At 38.9% G+C, this 19,435-nt stretch overlaps 1 protein-coding gene across 5 annotated transcripts in view; it reads right to left on the bottom strand.

The window, feature by feature from the left end:
* The window catches only part of NCOA2 (nuclear receptor coactivator 2), a 263,699-nt gene that overhangs the window by 237,068 nt on the left and 7,196 nt on the right, over positions 1 to 19,435 (bottom strand). For all 5 annotated transcript variants that reach the window (XM_025200406.1, XM_025200409.1, XM_025200413.1 and 2 more), the window contains one exon: positions 16,560 to 16,595. The gene's annotated coding sequence lies outside the window, so the exon portion shown is untranslated. The remainder of the gene's footprint in view (positions 1 to 16,559; positions 16,596 to 19,435) is intronic.

The following is a 19,435-nucleotide window of genomic DNA, read 5'->3' as shown; positions in this document are numbered from 1 at the left end:
ATGCCTGTCCCCCACCACCATACCTGTCCCCTGCTGCTTGCCACCCCTTGCCCCCCTGTCTGTGCCTGCTCCTCTGCCACCTATCCTCCACCCACTGTCCAACCCCTGCTGCCTGTTCCCTCAAATTCATGCTCCCCCCTGCCACTTATCTTCTGGGGAAATCTGGCTCTTGATCAGTCAGCAGCAGTGGCAGCCCTAGCCCTGGCCAGATTGAGGCCAGGCTATGCAGTCCCCTACACACTTGACCCTGAACAGCAGCATAATGCATCTCCCCTGTGCACACCACCACCACCATGCTCCCCACCCCCCCATGCTCTACTTTCCCCACCACCCCAGGCACCTTGGCCCTGGGGCAGGTAGTAGCTCAGCTCCAGCTTTGGCTGAAGCCAGAGCTAAGCCACTACCTGCCCTAGCCCAATAGGCAAATCTAAGACAAGTGCCCCCCCCCCCCGCCTTTTTAATGGGAAGAAAAACCTCGTTTTTGTAAATGTGGTAATAATTTGAGAATCCATGTGTCTATGCGAAATTTTAAGCAGACAATAATACATTTTAATAAGGAAAAGAAAGTATCTGTTTTTTTCTTTCCTAGCTGCCAAGTACAGAGACCAAGACCATCTACCCTTTGCTGAGGTATCACAAGGAAAAGCAGTTGTCAAACCACAATAGGACCAAACTGGCACTAATGAAGAAAGTCATATCTTGCCTTTTAAGCAAAAGCCCAATTAACCTGACTACAGGGCTCATTCAGCAATTCTTTTTGAAGTGGATGTAACAGTTAAACTCCTACTATAAATCTTTTACTAAGATTTTTGTTTCTGCACAACAATTTAAATAGCAAATGAATTGTTCAGTGGAGCTATAATCCACTAAAATCTAGGCAGGTTATGAAAAAAGAGCCCAGTGAGGGCTTTATCAACAGAAGTTGAAACGCACCAATATAATGCACATGTTTATGAAAAATAATCTTATCAAAACATACAATAATTAAAGGTGTCTGGTGCACACCATATCAGTCCTTGCATGTTTGCCATGTCAGCTGTCAAACCATGGTAATGTGTGATGGTAATGGGCATGTTGTCAGCAACAGCTCTTGCATTTAGAAGGATATTTATTATCAAGTGCATCCAGCTCTCAGGAAGAAAGCATGCATTGATAATAAGCTACCTGATCAAAGTTGGTGGTCTGACCAAATAGAAAGACTTAGCCTGCCAGCTATTCATGCAGCTGGGTGCCTGCACCCAATATGGGATCAGGTTCTTCACCAACCTCTCAAAAATAAAAAGTTACATGGAAATGTAAGCAATAAAAATAAGACAGCTTCTCATACATTTTTCTTTGTATGAATATAGAGCTTCTGGCTAGTATACAATATAGTTAAGGTTGAGAAGTGTTTTCCCTTCTATTCATCGTTTCACTCAATTTTCTGGAATAAAAACATCCTCAAAATTCCACACATGTTCTCAACCCAATGCTGAATTATTTTCCAATCTGATTTGAATGCTTTACCCAAGTTCAAATCACAAAAAAGACAATAATAATAATAATAATACTATAAAATGCACTCCAATTAGACTTTGTACTTGTGTTCCTCAAGCCACAAAAGCTAACAGCTTCTGATGTGGCATTATAACTGTCCACCCAGACAAAGCACAAGAAAAGTTTGAGGGGCAGGGAAAAAACATTTTACATAGAGTTTTGTTTAACTTAATAAGAAAATAATTACTGAGCAGGGACCATTAGTAGACAAAAAGGAAAAGAGAGTGAGATCATGTTATATAACTCAAGATTTTATACAGCATTATAGTTATCATCTTCTGGAAACCAAGGGAACAGGAATAATAATAGTTAGTCATAAACCTAGTTTCTTGTTAAATATATAATCATACTGCAACAAAAACTCATTACTTTAAAATATCTATTCCTTAAAAAGTACAACCATATTTTTCTTTTGCTGTAGTCAGGAAGATGATTTGTGCCAAGAACTTATTCATGTAGCAGGTACATTGTACAGTCTTATTTTTAAAGTTGATAAGGGCAAATGAAGAGAGCTTTGGTTAAGGTAAGTTTATTTTTGGTCATTTTGCTTTGTTATTAAGCAACTCTCTGATCTTAGTATTGGGGAGTCAGAAAAGCAAAATTATTGCTATTTCTGGGCCTAATTTGCACATATTTGTGGTGGTGATGACAGTGCTGGGGAATACGCATGTGGCCATAAGGGACATTGATGCTGGCTAGTTTAACACCCACACACACTGGGCTGTATATTGTGGGGGTTTTGGATTTTGTGCTGGGTTTTGGGGTTTGTTTGGTTGGGGGGGGAGTGGGGGGGCGTGTTTTATGTAGGCAAGATGGCCCCTGTTGTTCTGGCCAAGTACTCAGCACCTGGCAAGCTGGGGCCTGCACCTGGGCAAAATATGTAAAACCCTCTGGCTCTCATTTCTTAAGTGGGTTAATGCCATGGGGTTATTAATCCCCGGAGCAAACTGCCCAAGAACGGGTCCTGGCAGTTCCTGGCCCCTGCATTTGGGAACAGTAGCATCTCAGCATTGTGATACAGCTAAGACTGGATGCCTAGGGTACGGCTCTTTTTGTGGTTTCACAACTGTTGCATTTCAGCCTAGCTGTGCAGCTGCACACCTCAGCCATATGTTTGGTTGGCAGATCTGGGCCAGGGTAAAGCCTGTCATGGTCTGAGCCAAGGTGAGACCTGGCACTTCTTGTTTATCCAGGCCTCAGTGCAGAATAGGCCTGGCCAGCTTTCTGTTGCCAAGTTCAGGCCCAGTGTCATAGGCCTGGGCCTCCTTTTATACCTTTTGCAATTCATGCCCCAACCAAGCGGTATAGTTGGGTAGTAGCTGCAGTTCAGGCCCAAGCCAAGATAGGCCCGACGTCTCCTTCGAGTTCTTTTGCAGTTTTCTGCCCAGCAGAGCTAGGATCAGGACTAGGAATTTTGGGGTGCAATATGCTGACAAAAACCACAGTTAACCCCTCAAAGCCACCATGCGGAAATGGAGGTAGGCATTATACCACGTCTCCAGGAGCAACAAAGCCCCTTGCAACACAAAAGGATCCAGTCTCAAGCAGATCCCCACAGTGCAGTGAACCCAAGGAGCAGCACAGGACACTCTGGTGTGGGCCCTCTCTCTAGCCCACTGCTGAAGGGCAGGAACAGGGGTGCAGGCTCCCAGAACTACCTTTTGGGGAGCCCAAGGTCCCAGACTGTCTGGGTATGGGTGAAGCTTCCCCCAAGAGGGTGCCACCTATAGACTTTGCTTTGTAGTTAATAGTGTTTTACAATTATATTTAATGGTTTTCTTGTTTTGTTTTATTTACTTGTAATAAATTTGAGTGTTTGTGCTTACACTGCTTGTGAGGAAGTGGGGTTTGTTTATGTGGGACACCCTAGTAATTCATTTAGTGTTTGCCAGGTGGTCTGGGTGAGGGCTTGAGCCAAGATAAAATACATTTAGTGCCCCAAAATTGAACCCAGCCCTCGTTGCTGCCGACCAGTGCCCAGCAGAAGAGTTACGTTAGTATTTATCCAAAAGGGGTGTAGGGATTTAGCCATTCCACGGCAGTTTTGATAACTGAACTACAAGATCCTCCAGGAGATTTTTTTTTAACAGCACAGATTTATTAATAGGAGAGTGGGCTATAAAATATAAAATTAAAACAAAAAAGTATTTTATTTTGCAGAACACAAGTGAGACAACTGAACCATGAATTTTAGAACTGAAAAACAAAACCAATTTAAAACTGATTTGTAAATATGATCAATCATAGCAGGTTAAGAGGGCGCTCAGCCTGAAAAAAAACCCAGCGAAAAAAACCCAAAACAGTTAAACATTTTATTTTTAGGTTTTCCTAAGTATTTGTAGTCAATCACCACTTGGTACTGCTGTGAAGTCTATAGTGAATCATTTTGCAGTAATCATATCAACCAAGAAATCCTGGCTGAAGCTAGCCAGTAAGTGACGAAGCAAACTGCTTTTGTCTAGTATACGAAACTAGTAGTCACAAGGCTTTTTTTAACATTTTTATTTTGTATCCTATAGATAAAAAGTAACTTTAAAAAGGTAAGCTTGCTAAGTTACACACACACATCTCTGTTTTCACTCATCCAAATGAGAGTTAAGTACATCAAGAGAAAGGTCAGATTAATGGTTTATGTCTACACTCACTCCCACTGAAGGGCATATATCCATCCTATTTTTTTAGTGATCTTTTGTTATCATAAAAAAAAATTATAAGAATGAAGCTTTTTACATGATCTATACCTCAGTGAAATAACCACCATTTCATGTTTTCTCTGTAATACCAAATACTGACAAGTTGCTTACTTGTATCAATTTTCTGAGGCTGAAACACATCAAATGTAGCAAGCTAAACTTTTGTATAAAAAATGAGAGAGGAAAGACACAGGGCCTCATCTTGCACTCCTGATGTAAAATCAAATGCCTACCCCCAAATACACACACCACCTTAACCTTTTAAGTCCAGTTACTAAGAAATAATGGATAGGTTTTACACAGGACAAGGCATCCCAACTTGCAAAGATGTAAATAAATAAAAATACAACCTTACAATGTGATCATTCATCTTCAATTAGGGCTGTGCTTCCCTTTAAATCCAGAGGTTCAAACTCTTACTTTCTGCTAATCTTTGCAACCATGCAAAACTTGGGAACAAAAAATGTTATTTACCATAATAAATTACTCTCAACTAGGGACTTTTTTAACAAACTCTTTTAAAAAGTATGATGTATGGTTGTTGTGTAGTTAAAACACTTATCAATAACTCTAAAAAAATCACACTCAAACCTAAATGCTATAAAACCTCACAATGCCCCAGCAAGATCACATTTTCAATACCATTTAGCAGATGGGGGGGAAAGTAAGGCACAGGAAGATCTAACTTGTATTCCACTCTCATCACTTCTGCCTTCTTAATTGTTTTTGCTCCCTCCAAAGCTAAAATAGTATTGACACACTAGATAATAATCAACATGTGAAAAGAGCTGAAAGATGGGCAAGTGCTTTTCCTTTTCCTTTACTTACCTGTCCCTTTTACAACTCCTCTACAGTTTCTGTTGGCCCTCTCTTGCTAAGCTACATTTAACTTAGGCCCTGACTCTGCCAGGATAAAATTTATGGGCTGACCTCTGCATCCATGGTTTCTTAGAGGAAGACTGGGATTTTGAACAGTAAGCACCATGAAGCAAGAATTTAGTATTGCAGCACTTAATTACTGGTAAAAAGCACTGCAACACCTATAGTACTTTAAAACAATGATCTGAGCACTGGAATAGGATTTGGTTGTCTTGACTGCTAGCCCTCTGTTTCTAATCACCAGAAAATATTTATACACAAATTGGGCATAAATTTGGTATAACTACTCTGTTTCCAATTTTGAAACACTATACCAAGTTTCACCTTCTATGACACATCTGAAAAAAAACAAACCAAAAAACCTCTATAAATGCTAGTATCCTGAAGCAAACAGTTGAACTGGTCGAGTTACTTTAGCACCCTACTTTCACAATGAAATCTACATTCTTATAACGGTTTTGTGACACATTATATTCTGCCAGTATGATCAGGGACTTGCAAGGCAAGCCATACAAGGAAAGGCTGAGGGACCTGGGCCTTTTTAGCCTAAAGAAGAGAAGGTTGAGTAGGGACTTGATAGCGGCTTACTGCTATATCAGAGGAGTGCATCAGGAGCTCGGTGAACAACTGTTCACTAGAGCACCCCCGGGGAAGACCAGGACCAATGGATACAAACTCCTGAAAGGCCATTTCAGGCTTAAAACCAGGAAAAACTCCTTCGCAGTCAGGGGGTTCAGACTGTGGAATAAACTCCCTCCAGAAGTGGTGCAGTCACCTACCCTGGTGGTTTTCAAGAGAAAACTAGACAGTCACCTCACTGGGGTCACGTAACCCCAGTTGTCTTCCTGCCTAGAGCGGGGGGGCTGGACCCGATGATCTGCAAGGTCCCTTCCAGCCCTGTACAATCTATGAATCTATTAATTTCAATAGGAGTTACTGTTCAGAAGACGGCCAGTCTTCTCATATCAGGGTAGTATACTACATCTTGAGAATGAAAGCCTCCAGGCAATGAAAGTCCCATTAAGATGAGGATGATGATCCCAGGCCCGCTCTTTAGATACCCATTCTCTCTATAGCCTAAAAAGTATTAGACATTTATAAAAAGGGTTACACAGGCAGTCCTCGACTTACAACGTTTCGCACTTACAACTTTTATAAAGTGACACCCTATTTCAACTTTAAAACGCCAGTATCAACTTACAATGCTTCATCTGCTGCAATGCCATTCCAGCAAACAAGTTCGCTGCGTGGCTCATCTCCCTGGAGAACATCTGTCCAAACTTCCTTAGATACTTTCTTTAAGAAAGCAGACAAGACTCCAGAAAAACCTGCTGCCAAGACTCCTGAGAAGACTTCAGCCAAGAACCCTTCAAAAAGTCCAACCAAGAGCCTTTCAAAAAGTCCCGCAAAGTCACCTCAAAGAAGTCCTTCCAAATCAATATGATTGCTATTTACAATACAAATATACTAATGTGGCTACATTACTCATCTATAATTGATAAGAGTACAACATTCTGGGGGATTTTTCGTGAAAACAGGGTATCGGGCCTTGGTTCAGAAACTAATCCCCCATTTATAACATTGTTTCTTATGAAAAAATTGGTTCCGAGTTACAATGTTTCAACTTAAGACCTGGTTTTCAGGAACCAATTGTGTCCTAAGTCCGAGGACTGCCTGTACAGTAGAATTCTTCAACAGTACAAAAGAGCAAAAGATTGCATCCATGAGAAACTGAAGACTATTTTGAAGAGGAAATAGTATTTTTGGAAAATTCCAAACATTATTAATCCAAGAAAATATTTCCAATTTTCACAATCAATGTGCTCACAATTCTATCTATAAACAATTCTATCTTCAGAAGATGGTAAAAAAAAAAAAAAAACATTCTTTTACTAGCTCTGACAGAAAACAAAATTCATTTCCCCTTTCTACCTGCCCTGTTTCAAAGTCAGTTGATCATCAAAGTGACATTTTTCCTTTCTACAGCTTAGACCTTTTACTGTATTATTTTAGTGGGCCTGACCAGAAAACAAAGATTAGAGAGAGAGAGAGAGAGAGAGAGAGAGAGAGAGAGATTCAGAACTTTCCTTAAACACCTTATGAAGAACTGTTTGTTTAGCTGCTGATATAGAGTACCTTGTCCTGGTTATTTCACTGTGTATGAATTGCTGCATGGCAAAACATACCACTACACTGAAGAGAATAAGTTCAATGGAGTTAAAACCACTTATAGAAAGAATCAATTAATTTGGCCACCAAATTCTGAATTCTTACATGTACCTAGAAAGAAAGATTGGTGGACTCAAATTAAATTAAATTAAATTAAATTAAATTAAATTATTTACAAATTAGATTTTTCTCTCCCCCCTGTGTGCAACTAACTATATGCTTAAAGTATGGATCTCTAAGTGAGCCAATGCGCGTGCTCTTCCCAACTTTTCCACAACTCTGCAAACCCTTAAAGAAAGAATATTTCCCTATATCACAGCCTGTAGTAAGGTTTAATTAGTATTAATTAGATACTCATCTACTGAACTGATAAGCACCTCAAAAAAAAGCCAAAAAGAAAAATCTAGGGGAAATCACTGGCCAAGTGTCATACTAATCCAGACAATTTCTGTAGGCTACTAAGAACTTTAAGATTCTGAAAAAAACAGATTAACAAAGAATTACTGTAGCAGAGGTTTCCCACCTGTGGTCCATAGAGCATTTTGCTGATAGTTCTGGGAAAAGTACCAATTTATCCTATGATGCTTCTTTCAGATATGGAACTGCACTAACAAAACTAACAATAGATTAACATGTTTCTATTACTATTTTCCCATGTAAATCATTATGGTAAGTGTTAAAGAGTCACTGTGATCAGGAAGAGAATGAGATATTTCAACAGAGGCTATGTTGTGAACTATGATCCACACTATTAAAGGACTAGCTGTAGATTGAGCCTATTCTCTTTATGCCACTGTCTTAAGTACTATAGTACTTTTCACTACTACAGATCTCTCCACTACTGCTTCAATATATTCTTTTATGTTCCACACATTATTTTTGATTTTTACATTGTTAAACCGTTTCTGATGAGAAAGTGAATGACTAGACAAACAGAACATCATTTAAGTGCATCTGTTTGGGTAAATACAAACCAACTGACTAAATTACCAAATTACTACAAGATGCATTAAAAGCAGTAGGTAGTAAAACCAAAAATACTGTGTGCTAAACAGACCAGATGGATTATAGCATTAAGTGCTATTTTTTCCTTGAAACCTAGCTTTGAACCAAGCTAAAATCTCCCCAAAAGTCTACTGATTTGTATTCACATAATTTGGCATAACTAGCAAATCTTTATTCAGATCTCAGCCAATCCTGATACAAACCCCACTTTTCACCTCTACAGCTAGGGACAGAAATTATACATAAACCAGTATAAGTTATCAGAAACAGGTTAAAATATGTAACAACAGAAGTTCAGTGCACATAAACGCTTTCAAAATGGCCAAAAATGATTCAAGAAAAACCTGGATGGATGTAGTATCAGGCTTAACTGATTTAGGTTAAATCAGTTTATTGAATTTCTGTCCAGATCTCCTCCAGATTCAAGTTATTTCACAGCTTGTCAAATAAGCTTTAGTTCAAGCACTGCCACCACCATTTTGAAGTGTAGGGATGTTTTAGCCAGAGCAGATCCGAGCGGGGCAAGGGCAGATGTGGGCTGTCCACTGTGGCCTCAGGTCTCTCCACTTTGCTGCCTTTGCCCCAGGAACCCCACACCAGCTGCACGCCCCCTGCCTGCCCAACAGCAGGAGGCACAACTCACCACCCCCACTGCTGCCAGGCAGGCAGGGGATGCACAGCCAGCATGAGGCTCCAGAGGGAAAGGCAGCAGAACGGAACGCCCCAAGCCCACAGTGAACAGCCCACATCTGCCCTGTGCACAGGTCGGGGGGCGGGAACATGCCTCCCATGCCTCCCTGGGGGTGCGCACAACAGCAGGGAGCCATCCCCTCTCCCCAGCCCTACCCCCCGCATCCCCTGGACAAGCCACCCACAGCTCTGCCCTGCTCCCTGACCCAGCCCTGGGTCCTGTTCACCACCCTAGCTGGGCAGCACCCCAACCCCAGCCCCTGCTCCTGCCTTACCCCCTCCTTCACCATGGGGGCCTCACACCTCACACCCTTTTCCCTCTATAGACTTACCTGCCGGGTGCTGCTTTCCATGCTGCTTAGCTGCATTCCTGTATGTGGCTGCACGTATGCACGCAGTGTCTGGAGGTCCTGGCCAGAAGGCATATTGTATTTACTGGTGACATTATTGGCTACATCAGCCAAAAAAAGCCAATGGCCAATAATGTTAATTTTCCTTTTATTGATGCCGATCTGATATGCAACCAATACATTGGTGCACCTCTTAACAAAACAACTTCCTATTGAACTTTCCTCTGTAGAAAGTTAGGTATTCTTAGCAAAAGCCTTTTGCCTCTGGAACTTGCTTCCACACTTATCCAAAGTAGCTACAATTTGTGGAACTTCAGGAAACCCCACAAAAGTCCTCTATTCATCTGGGCTCCTGAGCTGAAGTGAAAATATGCAGCTTCAAGCTAGCTGGGATTTGGTACATTCTGTTGTAATATTCACTGACTAGAATGTTAGCTTTTTGCATTATGGTTCTGCACTATGCCTATTCTAGGACGGTATGTTCAGTAAATACTGAAGAGTGATCAAAGTCCTTACCCTGGCAAACGGCACAATATCCCATCTGAAACTGCAAGAAGCTTGATTATTTCAGCATTTGGCAATTCTTAGAATCCAAATGCATGAGCCATATCCTGCTTTCTTCTGCTAAAACTTACAGACATCTTTTGGCATCCAATTTCAACAGATCAAAGGGCTTTTTAAACAAACTGTAATTAGAATAAAGCTTTAAATCAGTATCTGATGGGAATATTGTAGACACTGGTGTGAATGTTCCATTTTAAAATTTGTTCTTATTAAAATTGTTTTCCCAGGGAGGAAGTAAAAGGATCTTTAAACTTTCCAGACGCGCAAAACTGGAGATTTTACTCTTCATCTACTTTCCCTTCCCATCAAAAAACAAAACAAAGAACAAAAAGCCTGAGATCGGGCCAGAGCTCTAACATTTATAGCTATCAGTTGCAAAAACGAAACATATCCTCACCCATCAAGTGCATATTTAAATAAAAACAGGATTGTTTAGATCTTATTTTTGTCCATTAACAGCAAGTTACAGCACGTATCTTTTGAATTAAAACATTAGCCAAAGTTACTCAAACCTGAAATCTTAGCTGAAATAGAGACATCTGATAAGTGATAAAATAATAATGGAACTTCTGCATGACAAGCTCCACTTAGAGCAGTACTGGAGTGCAGCCCACAACTCTGTTCCAAACTATGCTAAAACCCCTATGATATTTCTTAATGTATGCAATGCACATTGCACAGTTTGTCTCCACTCAATAATCCTGAACATATGCTCAGTGCAGTTAAAATGATTTATTCCACTAAGCTTTTCATTGTATTAATTTATAACGTATGACATCACAAACCATAGATGTTCAAAAACTCAATTTAATTTGTAAGGTAAAGAAATATATAGCCTCCGAAAGTGTTGCTAAATATCTTATGTAGCTTTCAAAGGTGAGCTGTAGCTGAAAAAAAGTGAACAGTATTATGCACTGAATGCCCAACATAAAATAGAATGAGAGATAAAGGGAATTCATTAGTTACCTTAAACTTTATTCTCTTTTTCCCAGTTCAAGTTATTAAGGCCTGAATACTTCTCTTACTTGGTTTCTACGGAGCACTGTATGTAATAAAAATACTCTACATTTTACATATTTTTTAATATTTGCAGAACACTAAATGTTTTGGCAGAATAAATGCTATATATGTAAATAAAAAGTCTGTTGCCCTTTTGTATTTGGTAGAACAGCAAAATGTGCATCTTCCATAGCCTCAATTCCATACAAGATTTTCCAAATTTAAGGTATGTTGTTAATTTTTGGTTAAGTTGAAAGGACCTTTTTAAAAACAGGCTGAATTATGAAAACCCTTATTCGGTTAATGAGGAAAAACATCATTTAAAAATTCTCCATGGTACTTCCAATTATGATACATAGTATCTCTAGTTATTTAGTAGTATCCCATTTTCCTTCAAATTAGCCAGACTGCAATGCAGTTATATTTCACCACCAGAATTTCCAAGCGTATTTTTTACTGAATTAAGGGGCCTTACTATAAATCAAAGAATTCTACAGAGGATTCAGAGAAAGTCCGACACATTACTGAACTGTTTAAGTAGAATTCAAAAGAGGAAAGAGGGGGAACCATTAGAAAGATAACTTTAGATTTCATGGAAGGAGTAATTAAATGTCTAAATCTGTACTCTTGGTTCCAAAATGATACCTTTTATTAGGCCAATTGGAAAATCACAAGAAAAATTGTCCTTTTCTGCAAGTTTTCAGCATCAAAGTCCCTTCATCAAGCTCTGGGAAAAGTGTAGATGGTACAAGATGGTAAAAAGTCCCCATAGGTAGGAAATAAACTTCATGTTTGCACAGAGGGAACTGAAGATGGAAGGCTGTTCCTCTGGGTCCATGAGAGTGACCATCTTGTAGCATCTATACTTTTCCCAGAGCCTGTCGAAAGGACTTTGAACCCGAAACCTTGCAGGAAAGGACAATTTTCTTGCCATTTTCCAGTTGGTCTAATAAAAGGTATCATTTTGGAACCGAGAGTTCTAGTTTTGTGTATGTCTTTTTGTCTCAGAACAACATGGCTACCAAGAACCTACCAAAATCTATACTCCAGTTTTACCTGACAATGTAAACAAACAAAAATTACAGTTGACCCAAAACAATTTAGATTGATTTACATTTAATAGCACAGCAGGCGTTTGCTGACCAAACATTTCCTTCAACCATTTTGAAAATTCTATGGCTAAAGCTCCTGTGCACGCAGATGACAAACCTGGCCTCTAATTTTATCAATGTTTTCTAAAATGGAAGCAAAAAATTTTAAATATTTCTGCATACTTGTGGAGACCCAACCAAACTGTCCAAGCAATACAAAAACATTAACAGCACATCCTACAATATACTTGTGAATAATATTTATTTCCCAGATTATGCACGAAGAACTGAGGGGAGTGTATGTTAAGTGGTTCATGTAGGAAGGCTGCAGCAGAGCTGGAAACTGAAACTTCAGCTCTTGAATCAGTAGCCAATGCTTAAAGGATCGAATTATTTTACCTTCATGGGGCTGGCTACCGTCCTACCATATGCAAATTGTTTGTTTCAAAACGAGTCACCTGAATTGCTAGCCACACAAATTTTCCCAAAGTTCACCATCAACAAGTCTACAAAAAGACTCTTAAATGGCTCTTCAGCTCTACAAAGGGGCGGCTTGAGCTTGCAATACTACTGCAGAGCTGCTAGAATCTTATCACAAGTGTTTATTAAAAAAATTTAAAGTTAGCAGACACCCTAAATGAGGCAACATGACAGAACTCAATTAATGGTAAATGACAACTCATCTTTTTTTTTTTTTTTTTTTAAATTATGGTCTTAAGAAAAAACACACAAAAGTGTTTAATGTTAAAAATTCAAGGAAAATTCTTAATTGATCTCGCACAAATGGGAGCACAAGACAAAATCTATGTAGCAGTATTTCACAGTTTCTCTTCTTTCCCTTCCAAGATACTGTTCTTATAACAAAACAACAATACCCTGTTAATGATTTTCTTCCTTGTCAGCAACAAATAAAAATCAAAAGATATGCTGCACAATCCTCTTCTGTGAATACAACTAATGCAAATGAGATATATTTTCAATTGGGAATGCTACAGAACAAAAAAGTTTCCTGACACTGCATTTTACATGTTCATTTTTTCTCTGTTCCAGTAGTGAGTTCAATTTTTAAATTATTTCCCTTTTTGAAAGGTTCCCCACAAAAATTCTAGAAAAGAGTATACCATCTCTCTCTCAGTTCCTGCAGTAGAACTTTAGTTAATTGATCTACAACTGCACCAGCCTAACAGAATATAGCTCATCATGACCAAGTTATCACTACATTCATAAACTTATCAGTTGACAGAATTAAAACAGAGAAAAAAGTCTAAAGATCATGAGAGAATCAGAAACACCGTTTTGCAGGATGGTCATTTTAAAATAAAAAAGTTCTTAGCATTTCTCAAATTATAATTCTAATATCTGGACTTCGCTTTACATCTAGTGAAAAGTTCAGTTTTGCTTCTGCCAAGATTTTAAGTGAAATAGCTCACAACGCCTTCCCCTGATCCAACATAGTTCTTTTAGGCTTTCAAGAAATAGCCGGTTGTTTCGCTTACAGAACTTCTTTACACTGACCTAATCAAATAATACAAAATAGAGAAACCACTAGGTAAAATACACCACAGTACATTAATGACCCTGATAAACTTTCTTTTATGTTGAAACTACTGTTGTCACATTTATTCCATTTAATTATGTTCAAACTACAAATATGAGAAGAGCTGTGAGAATAATTGATGTTTTGCTTCAGCCACCAAACTGAATTTTTTACAATTATTTCACATCAAGTAAAACATTTCATTCAACCCTAAACAAAATATTTTGTTTCTTTTTTCCACCTTTTTTTAAATGCAAGTGAAGGAAATGGGGAAATTAAAGGTTACGTTTGCAAAGGAGTGTATATAGAAACATCACTATAACTTAAGTTAGTTTAGAGCAGGGGTGTCAAACATGCAACCAGTTGATTCAACCCAGTGTCAGGGGGCTGGGACCCAGGTTGAGTCTGACACCCCTGGTTTAGAGTAGGTAACAAACTGTGGCTTACCAAACCATGTGGATGCTGCTCTTAGTACACAGAAAAAATGAAGTAAGCTACCACAGACAAAGTCAAGCTTCTTCCACACTAAAAGCATTATATGCAGGCAATCAGTGCTAAAGAGTCAACTTACTGTAAGTTCACACCTAGCTTACTTCAGACTCACCTCCTAATGTACGTAAGCCTTTGGGCACTATTCACAAGACAGATGAGAGGTAATGGTACTATTATCTTTTACCCTATAGCCCAGGGATCAAAGCACACAGGACACATGTTCAAATTGATGATATGAGAAAATCCCTGCCCAGTGTGAAGCATGGACTTGAACTTAGTCTCCACTCTATTGGGAAAATGCTCCAAGCCCTGGAGAAACTGATATTGTGGTTTTGGTGTTTCTCATGGTGAAGTTGTTCCACTTGATAGAAAATATATATATTTCTCCCCTCATTCTAGATAAATGTCACCTAGCTTAAATAACCGTCATCACCTAACTCATGGGTGGCCAACCTGCACCATGAGTGCCACAAGTGCCATGTGGCAGATCAGGGAGAGGACAGGCAGCACAAAGGAAAGCAGTACAGGCAGCCCTCGACTTACAACGTTTCACACTTACAACATTTATAAATTGACACCCTGTTTCAACTTTATGACATCAGTTTTGACTTTACAACGCTTGATCCGATGCGATGCCACGTAAGTGAACAAGTTCACTGTGTCTCTCATCTCCCTGGAAAATATCTGTCCAAACTTCCTGGGACACTTTCTTTAAGAAAACAGACAAGACTACAGAAAAACCTGCAGCCAAGACTCCTGAGAAGACTCCAGCCAAGAACCCTTCAAGGAGTCCAACACCAAGAGCCCTTCAAAAAGTCACCTCAAAGAAGTCCTACCAAATCAATAAGATTGCTATTTACAATAGAAATATATTAAATGTAGCTATATTACTCATCTAAAATTGATCGAGTACAAAATTCTGGGGTATTTTTAGTGAAAATAGGGTATCGGGCCTTGGTTCAGGAACCAATCCCCCATTTATAACGTTGTTTCTTATGAGAAAATTGGTTCAGATTTGAAAACATTTCAACTTAAGACGCGGTTTTCAGGAACCAATTGTGTCATAAGTCCAAGGACTGCCTGTACATCAGACAGGGAGAGCACAGGGAAGGAACAGAAAGCAGACCTTTAGATTAATCAAGGGAAGTGGTACTTGGGGAGGGTAAGGACCCAATTTCTGGCATTTCTGCCAAAAAGGTTGCCCCCACTGACGTTAGAGTAATTTTCTCTCATGTAACAAACATTTACCTGTTAAGGATTTACAAAGGAGAGGGGCAGAGAAATGCACCCAAAATACTGAACACAGTCACTGGCTAGGACATTCTCCTGAGACCCAAGTACAGGTCCTTGTTCTGACTAAGCAGAAAAACAACTTGAATCCTGGCTTTCCACATGCCAGGTACCACTGAATTGCAGGATGTAAACAACTTTCTTTTCCTCTATTTTTTTAAATGAGGTCTAGATCCCATCTTGAATCTAGTTCAATTACCCAAAGTTTCAGACTTTCCTAAATGAGCCCTTTTCAAATTTCTGATTTGAAATTTCATATTTCTGCAGCAGTTGGGGCTGCCACATGCACAATACACCTGATAAAACCCAGTAAAACAAGAAAATGAGGGCATAAGTAATTTAATGCTATGTACCATCCACCACAGATATTACCCCACCCACAGCACACCACAAACCATATATAATTTGATTCTCTAGATTTTTCAATGCTTAACTGGTGGTGGGAATTGGATAATGAGAGGGTGGGGGAATAGGTGGGTCGGTAGAAAAGTAAATTAGAAACTGCTACAGACTGAGACCATTATAAATAAATAAATAAGCAAGCAAGCAACAGCTGGACATGAATGCTCCTTTGTTGCAGCAGGGGAACTGTGTCTTGGGGGAGCAGGGCACTAGCCCTATGGACCAACTTGAAGGGGGCACCAGAATCACCCCCTCTCCCTCAGAGTCTGTGCTACAGCAGGCCAGAGGAGCTAGGCAGGTACAGCCCCTTACCCAGTAGTATATCTCGGAGCCAGGGGGCAAGTGTCAACTCCCAGGAACCTTGCACACCAAGGCTGCTGCACCCATTATGAATCAAGCATATCCCCCAGCAGCGGCAGCCTAAACCTATGCTGCGACAGCACCAACTGCAGCAATACCAGCTGTCACCTGAGTGTGAAGAGCAGAGGTAGGTACAACTCTGCTCTTCCTTCCCCTCTCCGTGTTTCAAGTGGTCAGCATAATTCCTCCCATCCCGCCCCAGGTTCTGAAAGACCTTGCTACACCTCTGCTTTGCTGCAAGATACATTTTGATGGAATACTGGAGCTTCTGATGGAGAAGAATTGATACGAGTCCAGTTCCAGTTAACCATTCAGTTTTGAGCAATGACAGGTAATCATTTAATGCAATATAAATAAAAGATAAAATTATCCAAATTCCAACATGTCCTAAAAATAAGCTTCCTGCTGCATAAGATATACTCAGGATCCATTTCTCTGCTGATGTATGCATAGATATTTTTATTTAAGGGATGTTAATCAACAACAAAAAAACAGAACTAACCTGGAAAAAATTCAGTCAGACCCCGAATTCAAAGACCTTAAAAAAAAAAAAAAAAAAAGTATTACAAAGAGGAAAACAAATACAAACTGTACAAATAATTCAAAGGGCATACTGAATTTCTATTTTTAGGAACAAGGGGGAAGGGAGTATTTATACAGTGTTTCAAACCCTTTTCAAAAAGTAGCCCCAACTGTAAAACTGTTCAGTGCTTCCACAACAAAGCCCCTATCCCAAAGAGGTTAAAGTCTACATGGACAAAGAAAAGTGAGAGAGTGAAAGACAGAGAATGTGTGCATGCATGCACATAAGCAAGCTGAAACATGGAAAGATTAAAGGACTCCCCAAAAGTCACAAGAAAAGTCAAAAGATAAAACAGGGAACTGAACCCGTATTTCCTGAATTCCACTTCAATGCTTCAGCCCAGTGCTACAGGACCATCAGTCCTATCTGGATAAATGGTTCAGTATTAAAAGGTACTTCTAATGTGGTCCTGTGGTCCTTTCAGTGCTACATTTTAACTTATTCTTGTTAGCAGGATGCCGATGTGATTTTCCATACTCCTGGTGTTGCAAGGATGAACTGATTTGCAAAATCTTGCTGCAGGAACTAATGGCCTTTCTACTCCTAATTTTACATATATTCCTAGACTGCTTGTCACTAAGATTTCCATATACTAAGTCAGCTATAGTATCTTGCTGCATTGGGACCATTCAAGGAACAAAGTATGAAATAAAGCTATAGAGCAGCTTAGACAGCCATTTGGCTGGGAAGGTTTGGTTAGGGATGATCCTGCCTTGAGCAGGGGGCTGGATTAGATGATCTCCTGAGGTCCCTTCCAGCACTACTTCCCTATGACCCTAACAGTGCATAACACTACAGATTTGCATGCATAAGATTATTGGGAGTCTCCATCTTTGTTTAGAGTGGAAAGGTTAAATCATAGTCTTGTAAAACGATTTTAACAGTTTGAATAGTTCATGATGGCAAAAAAGGTACTAGAAAGAATAAAAATAGAATGATTACAAACAGAAAAGAAAGTTACAACTTTTCACACATGCACCTCTTATACTTAATTAGTCATTTAAATCATTTGAAAGGAGAGAAACAAGTCAATTATTTCACAAGTCTGGGACTCCCTTTGCAGATTTTCAAAGGAACCATTACATTTTAAGGGTCCCTTTACAGAACTATCTTGCTTTTTATGAAGCATAAGCAAGAATCTAAATGTACATAATATTTACCTCCCCTTACTTTTTCTAGATATGATTCATGGAACTCCTTTCTTGTTTGATAAACAGTTTCAGGGAGGAAAAAAAAGGGCTAACTTAAAAATTGTAAAGGAGAACTTCTAAATGTGTATGATACGATATAGCATTTGAGAAATGTGTCTAAAGAAACATTATTAAACTGGAAAATACACTTGCATATGGTAATCAATTGCCTCAAAATTCCAAAGAGGAATTATTTTTTTATTATACATACATAAACAGAGATCTAGAAAAAGTATTGTTATTGAGGGTTCTTTTTAATACACAAGGTATTAGTGAAAATAGTTCATTTTGAAACTGAATACAGAATAAAGGCAATGTTTATTTTTTAAAAAGCCAGTGCACCTTTGTCACAAATTCACATAATAAAAAAAAAAAAAAAATAACTAGGTGGCAACTGCACTTGGCCATACATTATATGAATCAACTGTAAATTCACTTGCTATCTTAGTCCCTGAAGTTTCCTAATAGGATTCCTGCTTTTTTAATGCTTAGCCATTATGCCATCACTATAAAATAAAAATTCAGAGATATCATTGAAAACAAATGTCCATGGATCTTCAATTTACTGTATATAAAACAGCCAGATAAACACACTAGTAAAATTACATTTTCAGAAAGCCAAGGCAAAATCTATTGGCCTTTATCCAAGAGATCAGAGACATAGTCAAGACCTGTATTTAATTAACACTATTTACTGTCAAGATCTAAGTCAGATAGATATTTCGCTAGTCTCAGTTTGGGGCTAAAGGCAGGACCTGGGGAAATTTTGCCTGAATAAATGCATCTCATCTTCCTGGATGGTACAAATTCCCAGTTGTCCCATTCTTGACCTTTTTCAGCATACTGGAATCCAACATGGATGGCAGTGCATTAATCTATATTTAATATACAGATTTCTACAGATGTTGATGACGACTTTCATCTGTAAATGAAGATATGCTCTGCCTCTTTATGCTCATGGCCAGAGACAGACTTGTGTCCAAAACTATAATTTAAAAAAAAAAAAAAAATTATGCTTCCCTTTCATTTCTATTTTTGCTAGTTACATAGTTTTGTTTAAACAATGAGCTTTCCCAGTTAATAATCTACCTAGTTTCACAGGGAAGTAAAAAGGTTAAATTTATTTAATTTCCACATCCCAGAAAAGAGAAAGGTTACTGTCAAAGTTCCCTGCCAAACGTTAACAATTGATATGTGGGATACACCCATGTAATCGAAACAGACAATCACTGCTCAGTGTTTTAAGTGAAAGTGAAAGTCCCCATGATCACTGCCACCAGACAGGATTTCTTTCTGACCCCATAGTAGACAATTATATTAACCTTATTTGTGTGGAAATCACCACTGTTGTGTTTAATTTCATTTAAATCTTGATGTACTACTGCTGTTAAAGCAATTGTTTATTCTTCTGGCAAACCAGCTTCTATACCACCATAACAGAAAATTCTGAAAATTTCTAGAGCAAAATTGAACTCTTATATTCAATTTCCAAAACTTCTAATATTATAAAAGTCTAAGTCTGTCCGTCCATAACCCTTTATTCGCACTCTGAATGGGTAACAGAAACAGCCAATCAGAGTGCTCCAAGCGTGGGGGAGCGCCACC

This window comes from Alligator sinensis, unplaced genomic scaffold, assembly GCF_000455745.1.
Source record: "Alligator sinensis unplaced genomic scaffold, ASM45574v1 scaffold71_1, whole genome shotgun sequence".
NCBI classification, from domain to species: Eukaryota; Metazoa; Chordata; order Crocodylia; family Alligatoridae; genus Alligator; species Alligator sinensis.
The sequence above is the reverse complement of the archived record's forward strand: the minus strand, read 5'-3'. Positions and strand labels throughout refer to the sequence as shown.